General features: G+C 48.9%; 1 pseudogene; it reads right to left on the bottom strand.

Moving 5' to 3' along the window:
* Positions 1–5,452: 5,452 nt before the first annotated feature.
* On the bottom strand, positions 5,453–12,572 carry LOC123829708 (annotated as a pseudogene).
* Positions 12,573–12,817: the final 245 nt, after the last annotated feature.

The following is a 12,817-nucleotide window of genomic DNA, read 5'->3' as shown; positions in this document are numbered from 1 at the left end:
TGTGAACGCCAAAATAGTTACTAAAAAGACACCTGAATGAAGACTGTGATAGACTTTCATATGCCAGAACTTAAGCTTCTGGGACACCTGCGGGTTCTTTTTTATTCCAGGTCACTTATATTTCAGAGCCTACATGGATTGATAAAACTGTAACTTTTTGCTATCTGTATATCTTTAAAATCACTAGTCAAGGAATAGCACTGCTTTTCAATGGTAAAATATATATTCTACTTATTCATACATTTCAGGGTAAAAACATTGTTCTAGTTACAACCCTTGAGCTCATTGGTGGCCCTCCTCAGAACAATGGTTCATCCACAACTTGACAGGAGAAAGATGACAAAAGTTGGCTCCCACCGATTAGAGAAAACAATGTACTTAGTTAACACATCTTCCTTAGAAAAAGTCATTTCCCCCAATAAAAATGCAAGAAATTTAGGCATGAGAAGTCCACTGGTGTATCATTTCTCTGCTGTGTAGTTCTCCATTAGTAAAAGTTTTATTTTATTATAATTTACAGATTAGTTAAATCATATACGAATAGTTTGACTATAAAACCCCAACAAATTGGTTACCTTTTACTCATTGGATCTGTAGAAGCCAATTTAGAAGTCTTCTAGCCTCCTAAACTTACTGTCCTTAAGTGATAAAAACAGAAAATCTGATGGTTTTGATTTCAAGTTAAAGATGAAGAGGTACTGTTATTATAGTTCAACGTTCAAAAAGGGAACTTTTACCTGTCTGCACAAAGTCTTTCTCATGCTACGTTGACACTTGCAGCACCTTGCAACACTTTAAATGTGTAAAATGTTCAATTAAAATCTCTAAGGATTTGGTTTTTAAGAGGGTAGAGGTTTAACTTCATTCTAACAACCAAGATGGGGATGAAACTAACAAGAATTGTTCTTCTCCTTCAATCCAACTTAAAAATGGCCCCTTCTGTCTTTCTCACCATCCTCTGATCACTTCTTTTAAAGGAGGGTAGTAAATGGGAGAATTGTTAACCAAGCTAATGCTCATTTGGTAGTGAGGTTGATGTTGGAATCCCAAAGGAACAGTTTCCCATGATCCAATTAATGTAAAGATATCCTTAAATAGGCAGAGGTGCTAGATTTAAGAAACAAAAATACAACCAAAATCTCTGACATAAAATAGTAACTTCATTCTGGTTTTAAAGGAATGCCTATACATTTTCAAAAAGCTTTTTTCAAGGTAAATAATGCCTTTTGACTTCTGGTCAAGATGGCGGCACAGGCAGACATAGCTTGCCTCTTTGTACAACCACATTAAAATTACAATGGAAATATGGAACAACCATCACTCAGTACCATCAGAAACTGAGTTGAATGGAAGCCTGACAACTATTGCATTAAAGAAACCACATCCATCGAGACTGGTAGGAGGGGCACAGATGCAGAACAGGCCGGTCCCACACCCATGTGTGGTGGATAAAAACTCAGGAGAGATATATCAGGAGTGAGGAGTCCCAGCTCCACACCAGGCCCCCCCAGTATAGGGTTCCAGTGAGAGGAACATAAATCCCCACAACTTGTGGCTATAAAAACCAGCAAGGATTTAGTCAGTGGAAGAAACTTCTGGAGCACCAAGCAGCTCCTCTTAAAGAACCGACACATGGACTCACCTACTCAGACTCACTCCGCCTGAGCTCCAGCACCAGGGTAGCAGCTTGAAAAGCATCAGTGGCATACAGCGAGGAACTGAAGCATCTGGCATCAAGGTGAGCAGAGGCCATTGTCCCTTTTCTAAACCCTCTCCCGACAGAGCCACAGAACTGGCAAGCTGGTGCCATATCTGAGACTCCATCAACCTGGCTAACACTGTTTGACCTGCCTTAAAGATCCCCAGAGACTCAGCCCCACCAACTTACTGCCCACCCAAGGTGCTTTTCCATATGAATGGCTGGCTTTGACTCATGCTGCACAACTTCCTAAATCCTCTCAAACAAGCAACAATTGGCCTCAGTGAGCCCCAGGCCTGGCACGAGCAGCATCAAGTCTAGATTCACAGCTTGGCTTTGCCTGGGAATCTCCAAGCCTAACACAAGTAGCAGCCACCTCAGATCGCTTTAAGCTCAGGCAGGGTGACCCCAGGAAAAACAGACAGGGGCTGAATTTGGCCTGCACCACCCAAGAAACCCCAACACCAACACACCCAGTGGTCAGCTACAGACCATGTTGGAGCACCACCACCCTGGCCCTGAACAGCTGATCCTCCATGGAGGGTGGAGGGTGATGGTCAGTGGTCACAGTCAATCCTTGCAGCTGACTGGCCTAGGTAAATCCCTCCCATTGATCTGCCAACAGCAACCAAAGCTCAACTACAAGAGGACAGTGTAATCAGCCCACACCACAGGAAGGGCGCACCTTGAGTGCCCAGCTTGGGTGGTAGGGGAGGCTGTGCCACAGGACCCCACAGGACACCTAGTACATTAGGACACTCTACCAAGACAGAGTCATAGCAGCTCTACCTAACACATAGAAACAAACACAGGGAGGCTGCCAAAATGAAGAGGCAAAGAAACATGGCCCAAATGAAAGAACAGATCAAAACTCCAGAAAAAGAGCTAAATGAAATAGAGATAAGCAATCTGTCAGATTCAGAGTTGAAAACATTGGTTATAAGGATGCTCAGAGAGCTTAGTGAGGACCTCACCAGCACAAAACAAGATCTACTCAGAAATGAAGAATACGCTAATTGAAATAAACAACAGTTTACAGGGAAACAACAGTAGAGTGGGTGAAGCCAAGAACCAAATCAATAATTTGGAACATAAGGAAGCAAAAAGCAATCAATCAGAACAAGAAGAAAAAAGAATCCAAAAAAATGAGGACAGTATAAGCAGCCTCTAGGAAAACTTCAAGAGGTCCAACATTTGCATCATAGAGGTGCCAGAAGGAGGAGAGAAAGAGCAAGAAATTGGAAATCCATTTGAAAAAATAATGAAAGAAAACTTCCCTAATTTGGTGAAGAAAATAGACATGCAAGTCCAGGAAGCACAGAGGGTCCCAAACAAGATGGATGCAAAAAGGCCCACTCTGAGACACATCATAATTAAAATCTGAAAGGGTAAAGATAAAAGGGACTCTTAAAAGCAGCAAGAGAAAAGAAGTTAGTTATATACCGGGGAGCTCCCTAAGAGTGTCAGCTGATTTCTACTGTGCAGGCAAGGAGGGAATGGCAAGAAATATCCGAAGTCGTGAAAAGCAGGGACCTACAGCCAAGATTGCTCTACCCAGCAAAGCTATCATTGAGCATAGAAAAGCAGATAAAGATCTTCCAAAGAGCTTCCCAGACAAGAAAAAACTAGAGGAGTTTATCATCACCAAACAGTTATTATATGAAGTGTTAAAGGGACCTATTTAAGAAAAAGAAGATCAAAACTATGAAAAATAAAATAGCAATAAATACATATCTATCAACAATTGAGTCTAAAAAAACAAACTAAGCAAACAAGAAGAACAGAGCTAGAATCATGGATGCAGAAAGCATTTTGACAGTTGCCAGGTGGGGGGAGGGCAGAATGGGTGAGGAGGTGAGGGGATTAAGAAGTACAAATAGGCAGTTACAGAATAGCCATGGGGATGTAAAGTACAGTACAGGAAATGGAGCAGCCGAAGAACCCATACACATGACCCATGCATGTGAACAATGGTGTGGGGATGGCCTGAGAGAGTGGGGGATGCTGGGTGAAGGAGGGCAAAGAGGGAAAAATGAGAACAACTGTAAGAGCATAATCAATAAAATATCATTTTAAAAAATCAAGGGATTTGCCAAAAACAAGAAACAAACAATGCCTTCTTTCCACCTGACACAGCCCGGCGCCTGGAAGCAGCCCGCCTTCCCAATGTTATGCATCTCCTATGATTTCCTTGACAAAGGGCCCTGCAAACATTCGACCAGCTTTTATGTTGTTGCACTCTCAGTATGTTTCTGTACAAACATATATTTTCACACTAGAGAAAGTTCTTAGAGCTAGCTGGATAGAAATGAAATAATGACCGGGTAGATTATTAACTGAAGTAGTAACTCCACAAACACTTCTGGTGAAAAATTGGCCCTACATTGAAACAAGTTCAAAATTAAGAGGTCATCTATTCTACTCATGTTTTCCATTACCTGTGACAGGAGGCATGTGGAATAAAAATAGACCGTGAAGGAGTTGGTTAACACTCCCTCAACCTAACAGATGCGCACCACGGAGTGCTAGCTAAATCAACCCAGCACGATCAGTCACTGCAAAGAACTTGGATTCCAAAGCAAATGTTGGGCTACGGATATAAAGAGTTTCCAGTTGTCAAATCTATAGTTCTATTCTTTCCTGAAAGTACAGGCCCTACTTCTCTCATAAGTCCTTCTTTCTTTATTAAAATACAGCACAGTAAACTCGGATACTGACTGGAGTTTCCACTTTACATCTCAAACTGGAACATTTGGATCTGCCCATTTCCAAGTTCACAGTGTCACGCAGGCAGGTTTGCAAAGTGCCAGTGCCCAGGCTGAGCGTTGATAGAGCTAGTTTTCTGCTGAGAGCATGAACAACAAACCGAATCTCCTCTCTTCTTCCTGGGAAAACTCGACACTTGGAGCTCCAAAAAAAAAAATTAATGCCTATGATATCATTATTACTTTCTGCTGTCTTTTAGAACAACTTCCATCTGTTACAAGATAAAAAGAACCATTTAACTGGAAACGACCATCACATATACAGAATCTGCTCCAAAAAAGTTTGTAGAGAAATTAAATATATTAGATGTTAAAATCTGGCAAAAACATGTAGCTTCCCCAAAGTAACACAGAGCACCACACACATCGTTTTTGTGGCAGCCCTTGGAAATATCTTGGACAGAACTTATCCTGGAAATACAAACCCGCCACACACTTTCAGCCCAGGTTATTTTAGAAGAAAAATAACAGGGACTCGAGATGATGTACCTTAAGTCAGTGGCATATACAAGATTATTTTCTGAGCCTTAAAGCAGAAGGGTCAAGTCACTGCAATAAGAAAATACAGAGAAAACATAAAAGCCCATTAATTTCAGAATGTTGGAGGGGAAAAAAAAGAGCCCTAACTGTTCAGACAGGTACACGTAATTTAAATTAAAATGGAAAATGGACTTCGAACCATTATGGTTTCCCAAGAAAAGAAGCTTGAAAGTGCAAAAATTACACCTTAAAAGGTTCCCTTTTCACCTCAACAAACAAAAAACATCCGAAAACATGTTTGACTAATAACACAGCGGAGGATTAGAGCTCGAGTCACCTCATCCCTCATCACCAGGGCTTGGCTTCAACCCTGGGCATTTCTGAGTGAGGTATTTTGCAAAACGATATTAAACAAGGTTGCTGGGTCCAAGTTACATATCCTCTAAAAAAAAAAAAAGTCACAGGACAGCTGCCATTTTCATTTTAAAAGAAACCTCTGACGTAGGAGTTAGTGTATGGTAGGGCCAGAGGCTATCGAGCCACCTGAACACAGCTGTGAACACCAGGTCCTTTGAAGCATGTTTTCTGGAGTTTACGAAACATTCTTTCTCTGTGCTCCAATGTCAAGCAATATCCAATAGCGTCTTCTGTTTCTTGACTTCGTTTCTGGAACCTGTATCCATCCCCTGAAAATTCCTCCCGTGGTCCTTTGCAATCCTCATCACCACGTGTATGTAATACTCCGTAACTTCTTCAAAGAAGGTTACCCTTCCCCTCTTGATATGCGTATGTCTGTCTCTAGAAAAAAAACCCACCCCCTGGACCACATCCGGACATTCGCTGTCTCAGCTCTCTGACGGTTGCTCCGCACCGGAAAGTCGGGTGTGACACTCAGACATGGCCGCGTGGGCTCAGATGGCCTCTCTGAGTCATGACAGCCTTTCCGATTTTTCCCTGTTTGAAAAGGAGCCTTAAAATGTAAAAGGTTAGGGGTCATCCGAATTGCAGGCAGAGTTCCACAGTTGGAGACGCTCTCCTTCATCTGCCCTGGACTCCCAGCCATCTTCCTCCCCAGAATTATGGGCAGGGAATGCAGGAAGGCTTCAGTCTGGAGAGAATTTTCCAGATCAGGCTTATCAGACAAATCTTCTCTGAGTCGGAGGGGTCTGCAGGAACATTCTGGCAGCCGTCGGAATCGCTGCTGTAAAGTTTTGGGGATTATAAGGATCTACACTGTAGAAAGAGTTCCAAAGGAGAAGCCCTGTTCAGAGTCTAGTTCAAGGTCTGGTTCTGAGAGCAGCGATCACTGTCAAAACCATCGTCCTCAGCTTCCTCCTGGGAGTCTTGCCTCCTGAATCGGAACTTGTTTTGAGGTCACTGGGTGCACCCCCACCCCCACCCCAAGATGCAATCTATCAGTGTGTTGCTACAGGCTGGCACAGATGGGAAGGTCACCCCTTATGTCTGAGGGGTCAAGTACAGTTACTCGGTCCTCCTCAGCCTCTCTTTCCACAGTTCCTCACAAGATGGGCAGCTTTCCGAAGAACCCTGTTTTTCCAAAGCAAGAGGAGCCACTTTAGTCGATTCTACTTTTTCTCCGTGGGTTTCTGGGTGGTTCCAGGAACGGCTCCCTCGGAGGGAATGCAGCGTGTTGGACCACCTCCGCAGGGCTGCAGGTGCCACGGCAGAAGGCTGTGCTCCTCCTCCAGGCTGCGGTAACCTTGACCTTGGTCAGGGGTGGGTAACGCTGCCTCCTCGCTAGCCTGATGAAGGAAGTCTCGCAGTTTCGTGCAAATATGGTGCATTTCTGGCAGGCCTTCTTTAGAAAGAGGTGGGCACCCCTGCCAGGAGGAGCTGGCGAGCTCTGCCTTCAGTGGTGGGGTGGAGATGGTCCTCAGGCACCGGCTGCTCTCTGTGCGTACTGCCGTCTGGAGCCCAGTAGCTCGCTGCCTCAGACGCTGTTCTGATAGCTGGGCTCTACCCCAGGAAGGCCGTCCAGAAAAGAGGGGTTCAGCAAATAGGAGACGGCGCTGAAATGCTCAAGTGCTGACTGTTTCCCCGCCAGGAGGAGGAAGGGCTAAGTGCCGGGTCAGAGGACAGCTGGGCTAGAAGGCTACTCCACTGCAGCTCCACTCCCCAGCAGCTCCACCCCCCACAGCTGCTGCTCCGGGAGGAAGGCGGGGCAGCAGGGCGCAAGGCTCTTCTCCGAACTCCACGTTGCAGTTCTAGATCCCGGGACGGGCACTGCCAGTGGGTCTCCTGCTCCGGCCAGTCCGGACACTCGGCAGCTGAGTCGGCCGAGGGGTCCAGGTGCAGCCAGCACAGAGATTTCTGCGCCGCTGGGGCACCGGCTCCTCCCGCGCCCTCGGGGCTCTCCGGGCGCTGTAGCCTCCCGCGAAATCTAGCCATCTGGTCGGAATCATCCCACCCAAAGCTGGCGCCAAGTCAGCAGCCTCTGAAGCGGGCTGGGGAGCGGCGCGAAGAGCTGGGCAAGCTGCTCCATCCCGTAGCTTGTCCGAGCCTCAGGCCGGGACAGGAAACGGGTTTGGGGTCCCCGGGGTGCACCGCGGCAGGGGCTGTGGGGTACCTGCGGAGGCCTGGTGGCGCGGGCCGAGGGAAGAAGGGCAGCGGGAACAGGGGGCCCGCCGGGGTCGCCCGCCGTCCCCGTGCCAGGCCCACGCCCGACTCCACCGTCCCTGCCCTTGGCAGAGGCTAACGAGGTGCACGGACTCGGCCCGGAGAAGCCTACAGGGTCCCACCCTCGCCCCTGGAGGAGGCGGCGTCCCTGGACGGTTGAGTAAGGTGGACCCAGCGCAGTAACAACCACCGGGCGGGAGGGAGGCGTGCTAGCCCGCTAGAGGCCCCTCCGCCACGCAGAAGGCGCAGAGCAGGCCTCTCGCACGCAGTCCGGGGGAGACTTCCCAGCAGCGACAGGCTGTCATACGGTCCCTGCCAGCCCGCAGCAGGGCAGGTGGCCCCGTGCGGGGACACGCCCAGCCCAAAAATGGCCGCGGGGCCAGCGCCAAGCCAACATTAGTAAAAGTTTTATTATTAGCACCACATTAAAAAAAATCAATCCCATATAATAACCCTCATTTCTATTTATTCTCTTCTGTTTGGTGAGGCTCACTGTTGAGTTTCGGCTCAGATCTTTCATTAGCAATTTTTCTGGGGTCCCCGGGGATTTTGCAGGTGGTTTAGCGATTGATAGATACATCTGAAACTTTTCAGCAAATAAAGCTCGGAATACATGCACTGTTCAGTCCCCATCACACTGAGAACTAGGTCAGCCATGCCATTTTCACAAGATGTGGGAAGGCAGTACATTGATTGGCTACAGAGAGCATGGAGGTGGAACCCGCATTTCCGAGTACCAAACGCCCTTTCCAAACATTTGCTCATTTTATCACAATCTTCTCAAGACTGACTAGACTGAGCAACTGAAAAACGTCTGTATCTTAACCATAGCCCATCCCCAATCCTCATCATAACGCCTGACCATCGTAAATATTTGAAAGATGTTGAGAATGCATGGGCGCATCACCTGGACCATTCGATGGAGATTCAAACTTAGAGGTTAAGACGTAGCTGGTAAGTATCCCAGTCTGGACACAGGGTCAAGTCTTTGGCTACGAATAAGCTTTCCAGCCTCCTAATAGATCATGACCTCGTTAGAAAAAAGGGAGGGGTTAACACTAGCAGCCCCTTTGGGGATGGGGACAGTAGGAGAAATGGTCTCCTACAAAGAGTTTAAAATGTCCCAGTAGAAAGATCTTAGGAATTATCTGCAAGACACAGCATGGTATCATGTGCAGAGGGGGCCAGACACCCCTTAGGCCCCGCCCAGTGCTGTTCTTCACGAACGCCGTCTACTTGGTGCTGCTGCTGTGAGCATTAAATGAAGAAGAGTGATGGTTAACTTCATGTATTGACCGGGCTGGTCTATGGCACCCAGTTATTCGGCAAAACACCAGTCTAGATGTTGCTATGAAGTTATCTGTAAGATGCAATTAACATTTAATTCAGTACACCGAGTAAAACACATGATCCCCCACTAGGTGGGTGGGTCTTGTCTAATCAGTTGAAGAGATAAGAGCAAAGACTTCCTGAAGAAGAGATCCTCCTCAAGACTGCAACATAGAAAACTTGGCCAAGTCTCCAGCCTGCGGAGGAATGCAGACTCAAGTCTGCAACATCAACTCCTACCTGAGTTTCCAGGCTGCTGGTTGGCCACCATACAGACTTCCTGCTTGCTAGCTCCTATAATCGCATCACCCGTTCCTTAAAATAGATCCATCCCTCTGTCCCTCCCTTCTCCTTTCCTTTTCCTCCTTCCTTCCTTTTTCTTTGTCTCTCCCTACCGCTACTCCTTCTTTCACTCCTCTCTTTGTTCTGTTGGTTCTATTTCTATGGGGAATATAGCAAGTGAAGTGCTCACGCAACCCCTGACAGAGAAACTTCCCAAACGTTCACTCTCTACCAGCATCCTCCCTGCGTCTAGCCCCATCATCCTATTAAATACACGAACACCTGCCTGCAAGACACACCATGGGGAAAAGACCCGGCAACAGTAATGACCTCCCCAAGGTCATGAGCAGTCCAAATGATATTAGGACCCCAACCCCCATCTTCTGAGTCATCATTTGTTTCTTCTCTTCTTCCTATCACCAACCCACCCTTCTACCTCCAACCTACCCAGATGCTATGCCCATTGAACTAAAGTAATCAGAGTTCCCCTCTGGCAGGAATACAGTACGGTCATTTGGTTCATAATTCCACTTTAAAGTTGCATATTGACTTGGGATTTCTCTTCGTGCTGGTGGCAGAGAATGTTTCGGTGAGCCCGCAGCTACCTCAGTTTGTCACAGCTGTGACATCCACCTCCGAGAGCCCTTGTCTCTGGCACGTTTTTCTTGATTTTCATGTTCAACCTGATCTGCCTGTGTTCAGTTACCTTAGGCACAGAAGCCAGTGTCAGAAAGATATTCTGATGGCAAAACATTCTCCCCTTTGGTACAATGAGCAACTATCAGGTTTGGGGGTGGGTGGTTCCATGACCACCTAAGGTTCTGTAGCTCACTAGGACTCACAGAACCCACTGAAAACTGTTATACCGACAGTTATGGTTTATTGCAGCTGAAGGGTACAGGTGAAAGTCAGCCAAGGGAAAAAGCACAGAGAACAGAGTCCAGGAATGTCCCCGTGCACAGCGTGATGCCCTCCCGGCGATGGAGTGTGACATCTGCACAAAGGATGGCCAATCAGGGAAGCTCACCTGAGCCTCGTGTCAGAGCTTTTCCTGGAGCTCCGTGGTTGACTGGCAATGTGGCCGACCCCTCTGGATGTGGAGCGGATACCACATGGCCCAACGGCCCCCATCAGGCAGGACATGTCAGGGCCTAGCGATCGCCTCCCTGCACCTGGGGGCAGTGCGAGACCTCTCCTTGGGTGAGCTTAATGTCTTTACTGCTCGGCCCCAGGGTGTGTGGCGGAGGGCAACCCAATCCTGTGGTATTCTACCACACTCCTAACTCGGACTAGTCCATTCGAAACGAGAGCTTCTTGTCTCAGATGGGCCCAGGAGGGGTCACCATCCCACTGCTGATGCTTAATGACTGGGAGGTCAAAGGGTGGGCCACCCTTGGGCTTCTTCACCGGTACACTCGTGCAGGGATTAGCCCCAATTCTGGGCTTAGCCCTGGCTCCTCCCGGCCCCAGCCATCAGCCGACTCCTTTCTTTCCACCTGTGGAGCCCTGGATCATCAGACAGCGGCATCTTCACTTACTGAAAAATGCCTCTTACTGCAACTGCCTCCATGGCCACATTTATGATGTCGGGAGCCATTCACCAGATTTGCGAAACCTACAGATTACTGACATTAAGCGTTGAAACCACTTAGGGTTTACAAATGAAGACGCCAGGACTCCTTGGGGCCAACCCATGCATTTCCCGTTCTGAGATGTAAGGTGCAGAATCCCAATCCAGATGAAGAGCAGAGCTCCAGGGAGGCCAACCTCAGCCACATCAGAGAAGCCAGAACTGATGGTGACCGACTGGGACAGTGGTGGGAGGGAGCACCTGTAGCAGGCAGATGGGGGGTTCAGCCCAACAGGCCGCCAGTGCGGGGGGCGGAGGGGGGGGAGGGAATAAGCAAGTACAAGCAGGGCAGCCTGGTCCACCCGGAGGGCAGACACGGGGCGCCAGTGACAAGGCTCGCCAGCTCCTCCAGCCCCAGCGGAGCTTCTGCCCAGTGTCCTCAAGCACGCCTCCTTCCCATCTGAGGAACGGGCATCAGGATCAGGGCATCTCCCTGGTTCCCTCCCTCCATCTTGCACCTCACTAAACCTGTCCTCAGTGCTGCCCTGGTAGGTACAGTGAACCTGCTTCGCTGAATAGAACTAAGGTGTAACACAAAGATGTCGTCAGAAAATGCCTTCCCCTTTAATAAGGGCTCCAGGGCTTCCACTCAGGAGACCGGCGGCAGAGACGTGTTTCTTGTTCGTAGGTAGTTGCCCAGCCTAGCGCCTGCCCTGCACACAGAAGCACAGAGACTCGGCGAGCTCAGGATCCTTATGCCTTCTAACAGCCCTCCAAGGATCCTGTAGATGTGAAATGGTATTCCATAAGCAACCTCAGTGCGCCACGTTCTGGAAGCCTGGAGAGGCCTGGAGCCGTGAGCTCACTGCTGCCTCCCCCAGCTGCATCCCTCTGCCGGGAAAGGGCCCTTCCTCCCTGCTCGCTCCCACAGAACCCCTTGGAGGGGCCCCACCCCTTGTGCCCTCTGCCGGGCCTTACCCTGTGAAGCTTGGGGTGGGGTGGGAGGGGACCTCGGTGCTTAGCAGGTTCAAATGAAATGACCATACCCTGCCCCCCACCACCACTGCACCAGCCCTGGCTCTGATGCCAGAGCACAGGAATCCAGGGAAGCCGTGCTCACTTTCTGCTGAGTTTCAGAGCCCAGAGAGCACGCAGGTGACCGGGGGTAAGCACCGGGAATAAAACGGAAACCACGACAATCTGCAATGAACAGATTTTCAGGACTGAAGTCTCACCTTCCCAATTACTGACCGGGCCAGCTGCTCAGGGACACCCGTCCCCAGGCGCGCCTGTCCCCAGGGGCCCCCTGGCAGCTGAGCTCAGATGAGCCCCATCTTCGTACTGTCGCTGAGAAGGCAGTCACAACTACTATCCAGAGGCCAGGTGGACCTGGCACTGGGCTGGGAAGTGGTTTACACAGACGATTACCTTTCAAATGCCCCTTATTAATCATCCTAACAAAGACAAGCCCAGGTGGCTGGAGTTCCGTTCCGTGTTCCTTTAGTCCAGGACCACCAGCTCCATCCTCCTCCACAGCGCCCCTCCCCCAGCGCCCAGAAACAAGGCTAGACCTGGTCGTAGCTAGGACCTGCAGTCCACATTTTCATGTCAACCCTGTCACCTGTTTTCCGTGACCCTGAGCCACCTCGCTATTTCTCTCTAGAATGGGAATAGGCGAATTTTTCAGAGACTGGGGTCACGCTCGCTGAGAAGCGCCAGGAACACCTGCAGATGCAGCAGGCGCTATTTTCCCGTCCTACCTGAGAGCCGCCGCCTCCACACGGAGCGCTGTGTTGGCTTTTCTGCCCATGCTGTTTGTGCTCGGTTCACGTCTGTATTTAACTAAACACGGTATTTAAGACACCAGAAATAAGAAAACAGAAAAGGAAGAAATTCCATCACACCGTTTTCCGAGGGTTTTTCCTTCAGTCTACTCATCCAGATGGTGATCACTAGGAGGATCGCCTGTCTGCACCTGCTGCTGTTTATGCGCACGATCCACCTATGGGAATGTCTGGGGAACCCCGTGGGCGCGTCCAGCAAACGATGCCACGG

Source organism: Phyllostomus hastatus, unplaced genomic scaffold, assembly GCF_019186645.2.
Source record: "Phyllostomus hastatus isolate PE091 unplaced genomic scaffold, TTU_PhHast_1.1 phas_scaffold_114, whole genome shotgun sequence".
NCBI classification, from domain to species: domain Eukaryota; kingdom Metazoa; phylum Chordata; class Mammalia; order Chiroptera; family Phyllostomidae; genus Phyllostomus; species Phyllostomus hastatus.
Note: the sequence above shows the minus strand (reverse complement) of the source record. Positions and strands in the feature narration are given on the sequence as shown.